We start from the raw sequence: 6763 nt of genomic DNA on the forward strand, positions 1-6763 counted from the left end.
AACTCGCCGAGTCAGTCCATGACTCGCCGAGTCTACCGATTTCCGAGTCCTGTCCTGTCCAACTCACCGAGTTCCCACTCAACTCACTGATCCGAGTCTTAACTCGAAGGGTTTGGGATTTTGCGACTTGACTCACCGAGTCCAAGAACAGACTCGCCGATTCCAAGGCAATCTTCAAAAGACTCGTCGAGTTCCTGCCCAACTTCAACCAACTCGCCGAGTCCACCCATGTGACTCGCCGAGTCGCTCCAGTTCTTAATCCATACAATGGCTTTTCGAGCCATGCAGGGGCTCCAAATCATAGATCCATACTTCCAAAGCTCAATCCTCACGTAAAGTTGCAAACTTTACATATAACTAAAGAGATCTAGGCTCAAAACACACTAGGGCTAGGTTTTAGGACAAAAGGGCTTCACCAACTACTCAATATCTGTTGCTTTATGACATATTGGACCATCCCAACCCTAGATCTGAAGTGGCAACAACATATCCAAGCCCCAAGCCCGAATTGGGTCTCACACAACCATAAAACCCCCAAATCTCATAACAAAAATAGATCTAGATGCAAAGGAGGGAAGATAGCAGCTTATTACCTCCAATATGAATACTAACTGAAGTAGATCTCGGATCTACACCTTTCCTTTGAAGCAATCTTCTTGATCTTCAAGTTCCTTTCCAAAGTTTCCTTCCTCCAAAGCTATTTCTCTCAAATGATGGAAGCTTACACAAAATCTAGGGTTTACAGGTTCTCTAGTATGATATGGAGGCTGAGGGAGGGACATAACATCCTTTATATAGGATACAACTCCCGGGATTAGGGTTTTCCTCGTTCAGACCAGACTCGTCGAGTCCCCTTAGCCGACTCGCCGAGTCGGTGTCACTTACTCCTTGACCCGGATCCCGCTTGGACTCGCCGAGTTCCTCACTGGACTCGACGAGTTGACCCTTTGACTTAGGGTTTTCTTTCCTTCTTGGCCTTCCTAGTTTTGGGTGTTACAGTGACTTTGTTTGTTGAAATCATGAGCTAAACACTCATGACTTTTGTTTAACTTAGGATGAGTTGAATATTGTTAGTTGATTTATTGGTTTGGATTTAGTGATTTAGTTATTTAATGATTTAGCTTATTAAAGAACCTCAAGTACTTTTGATAATTGCTTTCCTCCATTTATTGCTGAATTTGATTAAGTTAGTATGATTATCTGTATTAATTAGATTTGAATCTTATGATCTTGTGATTTGCAAAATTGTAGGACTAGAGTTTTGAATAAAACCTAGGGTTAAGTAGAAAAGTGGGTAAAAGAGTATAGGAGCTAATATATGACGAAAAATCATATATGAAATTGAATCAACAAACTAAATTGGTAAATTAATTATAAGTCTAATCAATTCTAACTGAACACTAGTAAGCTAGTAAGTTTGTCTGCCTGATCACCGAATAAATAAGCTAGTTTGCTAAAGGATTAATTTAGTGAATACTACTTTGTTCATCTTAGGAATCGGTAACTAAAGAAACTAAGTCCATTACACTTCCATAAATCAACTACAATAACAACGAATCTGAAGCTAAACGAAAGTCTCTTTCTCACCTTGGTACATTCATACTTGTCTACTTGCTTAGTGTTAGTGTTAGTTTAATTAAGTGAATTTTGAGTTAGTTGGTAATTAAGTATCTAGTCTTGCAAAACTAGGAAAACATATACCTTTTCTTATTTTAATAATAGTTAGTTAAATAGTAAATTAAAGTAATTTAAAAACCGTTCCTTGTGTTCGACACTCATTCTTACCATTGCTATACTATTGCATGATTAGGTACACTGCCTAGTGTGTTTAATAGTCTAGTGAAGGGAATAAATTTTATAAATTTAAAACTTGAATAAAAATATAAACACATTAAACACACGTCACCTTCACTTTTGACTCCCCCATCATTCCAAACTTGGGTAGTAGAGTTTTCGTTTAAGCCTTATGATTAATGAAAATACCTTCCGGTCCCTGTCTAATGTTTAATCCAAGAAAAAAGTTAATTGGACCCACTGAGCTCATCTCAAATTTAGTTTTCGTCAACTTTTGGAACTCAGCTATTAGGCTGGGATTAGTAGATCCGAAGATGATGTCATCAACATAAATTTGTATGATCATCAAGTTGTCACCTTCTTTCTTGCAAAAGAAGGTTGGGTCAACCGATCCTTGCTTGAATTTGGACATTTTAAGAAAACGAGTAAGAGTTTCATACCAGGCTCTAGGAGATTGCTTTAAACCGTAAACCGCTTTGTCAAGAATGTAATAGTGATTGGGATATTTTTCATTTATAAACCCAGACGGTTGCTCCACATAAACGGTTTCTTCCAATTCGCCATTTAAGATTGCACACTTCACATCCATTTGAAAAACTTCAAAGTTTTTGTGTGCTGCATATGCCAAGAAGATGCGAACGGATTCTAATCTAGCAACGGGTACGAAAGTCTCTTTGTAGTCAATTTCTTCTTCCTGGCAATAACATTTGACCAGGAGTCTAGCTTTGTTTTGGATCACGTTCCGTTCTTTGTCCATCTTGTTTCTGAAAACCCACTTCAATCCAACGACAGATGCATCCATTGGTGTAGGAATCTGTCTCCATACTTTGTTTTGCTCAAATTCATTGAGTTCATCTTGCATTGCATGTACCCAATCAGAGTGATCAAGTGTAGTTTTAACTGTCTTTGGTTCAACTTTGGAGACAAACAAATTAAACATGCAAAATTCCACTTGAGAGAATAATGCAGTTTGTTTCGCTTTCAGTTGAGAACGTGTGAGAACTCTTTCTGATGATTCACCAATGATTTTGGTTTTTGGATGATCTTTTGTCCATTTGGTGAGGGGAGGATAATTTGAATCATAGGAGGGATCCAGTTCAACATTTACTTCTTCGAATTCTGACTGTGTATCATCATCTGCATCATTTGTATTGACATTCTCCCCCTCGAATGATGAAACAGTTACGACTTCAGGCTCAGAATTCTCCCCCTCGATTGGATGTTCATTGGGTATGGTGGTTGATGGATTCTCCCCCTGGATAGTAGAATGGGAAGATTCACTTGGCTTTTGAGATGTGGCAGATTCTTGAGATCCACTCAAACTTGAAGATTCGCTTTCCATGACTTTAGCAGCATCGTCAATTATCTTCTTCAGATTATCTATGTAACATCCATAAATTTTACACCAATTTAAAAGTTTTTCAACCATAAATGAAAGTCAAATAGTTTTTTTTACAAAAATGTTTTCAAATTAATATCCATCTAAGTGTCCCAAAATCATAACATAAGGATGACGAGCGGTACGGCCACGCCTTCACCTTTCCATGATCTCCTAAAGTACATGAAACAATAAACTGAAAACTGTAAGCCTGAGGGCTTAGTGAGCTACCCCCAAAATACCAATACCACACTGACAAAACCATATCAGTAACAATGTATCAATCAATCAACATACATACTGGCCATCGGCCTGACTGGACTGCCCTACTAGGCCTACAGTCTATCTGAATCTATCCCGAGCCTTCGGGATGACTGGTCCGCCTCGTGGGCCTGCAGTCTCCCCGGACCGCTCATAGGGTATGTTGTCCTTCAGCACAAAGTAGGACCGCCTCAACCCATCCAGCAAGCAAATAAACATGTGTGCATAACTATCACATACTGGCATATACAACATCAAACATATCTATCACACTGATCATCAATCATAGAATTCTCTTGTAACTAACATACCGACCTAGCAAGTAACTAACATACTAATCCTTACGGATCATCAGAGCATAACATACTGTCTACCCTGATTTTGATCTAACAGATCATAACCACATGTATCATACCATAACATCAACAACTAAAGGGCTGGCCTTGGTGCCGTAGACCCTATCGATATAGTGAGGATAACTCACCTTGCAAATGTCGACTTGGAAGATACACTCCAACCCTCGGATCACCCGACACCGAATCCACCACCTATGATCATAGTACAATATACTCATAAGTCCTTAACCTTATAAGGTACCCCATAACTTACTAGTCAACCCCTGATCAAGGTCAAAGTCCTCAGTCAAGGTCAACTATCCATGTTGACCTCGACTTGCCGAGTACCCTCGGCTACTCGTCGAGTTCCCTGAAGTAAATTCCAACTTGCCGAGTCATTGGAGTGACTCGTCGAGTTCCTTCGATTCTTGATCAAACTTTAAGGCCACCCATCGAGTTCCCTCCTTTCAACTCGACAGATACACACTCATACATATCAAAGAGAAAACTCATCCGACTCGCTGAGTTGTTCTTCAACTCGTCGAGTCTTATGACGATCTTCACCGGACTCGCCGAGTTGTTCATCCAACTCATCGAGTTCACGGCCATCTTCATGTGACTCGCCGAGTCAACTTTGCGACTCTTCGAGTCCATTCAGTCCTTCTTTCCATATAGACTTGTTTTGAGCCATGTAGCGGCTCCAAATCACAAATCCAAGCTTCTAGGGCATGCTTATCACGTAAAGTTGCAAACTTTACGTGCATGCATGGCCTTAAATGCTCCAAATGCCAAATCTAAGTTCTTAATGGGGCTTCATGCCTAAAAGGGACCTCAATCACAACCAAAACTGTGACTTTATGCTTCTAAAATCCAAGGAGGATCTAGATCTGAAGTTACAACTTCAGATCTAGCCCATAGCTCATCATACCAACTTGAAAATCCATAAAAAGCCCTAGGAACTCAACAAAAGGGAAAAAGGGAAGTAAGGATGGCACTTTGATACGTCCAAAGGATACTAACTAAGGTAAATCCTGCTTCCCACACCTTCCTTGCTTCAATTCCTTTGCACTCTTAGCTTTCTTCCTCCAAGATTCTATTTCCAAGCTTCTAACAACAGACCAAGGCCCCCACACACGTATAAGGACTCTCAGGACTCTCTAGAACTGTAAAGAGGCCCAAGGGAGGCTAAGGTCCCTTTAAATAGGGGTGTAAACCCTGAGATTTAGGGTTTCATCTGCCAGCTCCTACTCGCCGAGTCCCAATATGGACTTGTCGAGTAGGTCACTTAACATGCGATCCCATCCCGCTGCTACTCGACGAGTAGGCCAACCAAATCGTCGAGTATAGCTTAACCCAATAAATCTTATTTAAGCAATACCTGAGAATTGGGGCGTTACAATCTTCTTCGTTATCAGCTGCTTTCGCTCCAGAGAGAATAGCAGTCTCTGGTTCATCAAAGAGCTTCACATATTCTTCAAATAAGTTGGAGATGGGAATCGAGACGTGACCGGTTTGAGGAAAGATTTCATCCATTGGTTCTTTGCGTTATGTGAGTTTCTTTACGTAGTTATCATCAAACGACACGTAATATATTTCTTCGATTTTCTTGGAGCGTTTATTCAGAACCCTGTATGCTTTTGAAGTAAGCGAATACCCAAGAAAGATTCCTTCGTCTGCCTTCACATCAAACTTGTTTCGGTTTTCTTTAGAATTAAAAGCATCTTGAACCGAACACATGGAAAACTTGACGTTAGGCTTGCGGTTGTTTAGAATTTCATAAGGAGTTATTGTGAATCGCTTATTGAGTAAAGACCGGTTCTGGGTGTAGCAAGCAGTGACGATAGCATCAGCCCAGAAATATAGGGGCAACGAAGCGAAGCTGAGCATGGTTCAGGCTGCTTCACACATTGAACGGTTTCGCCTCTTAACGGCCCCGTTTTTTTGTGGAGTATAGGGAGTGTAGAAATTGTGTGACACTCCCTTTTCGGCAAGAAATTCGTCAAACGCTTGGTTTTTGAATTCAAGCCTATTGTCACTGCGAACGTTGCGAACCAGCTTTCGCAGTCGAACTTCAATATGTTTGATAAAATCCTTGAGCTTTGGAGTTGCATCTGATTTCTGTCTAAGAAAGAACACCCAATTGAAACGAGAAAAATCATCAAAAATTACAAGTATATACTTACTACCACCAACGCTTTCAATAGCAGAAGGACCACAAAGGTCGATGTGTAGAAGCTCCAATGGTTCAATAACTTTCGTGTTCACGATAGTTGGATGACTTTTTCTACTTTGCTTTCCCATTTCACAGGCGGTACACAAGTTTTCCTTGCCAAACTTGAGAAGTGGAAGTCCTCGCACATGATCACCAAGAACTAGCTTGTTGATGTCTTTGAAGTTGAGGAGCGAGGGCCTTCGGTGCCATAGCTAACTTTCGTTAGTAGGCATATAGAAGGCTTCCCTCGTATTGGATTGAGGTTCAATGGATACATTTCGCCTTTTCTTTGAGATTTCAGCAAAACATTCTTGGTCTTCTTTTCTATTATTTCTGACCCTTCATCATTGAACGAAACCTTTAGTCCTATTCCCACCACTAGTTGCGAGACACTGGTGAGATTGTGCTGTAAGCCTTCCACATATGTCACCTTTCTGAACGAGAAATCTCCATTTGTGATCATTCCATAGCCTTTTATTGTGCCAAAAGAATTGTTTCCATACTTGACACATCCACCATCCTTCAGAGCCCGAAACTCCCATAGCTCTTCCCTTCTCCCTTTTATGTGACGTGAGCAGCCACTGTCAATATACCATTCACCATCGTACTGCTCGTCATGAATAACCTACACGAATTAAGCAGATTTAGGAACCCAAAGTTTCTTGGGTCCTTGTGAGCCTTGTACAGAACAGGGAATAGTAAGAGAAGAATCAACAAAAAAAAGTTCGTTTTATTAAGGTTGCTTCATCTTCTCTTTTGATTGTGAAAACTTTGATTTTGTTA

Source organism: Lactuca sativa, unplaced genomic scaffold (assembly GCF_002870075.4).
Source record: "Lactuca sativa cultivar Salinas unplaced genomic scaffold, Lsat_Salinas_v11 Lsat_1_v11_unplaced_60, whole genome shotgun sequence".
NCBI classification, from domain to species: Eukaryota; Viridiplantae; Streptophyta; class Magnoliopsida; order Asterales; family Asteraceae; genus Lactuca; species Lactuca sativa.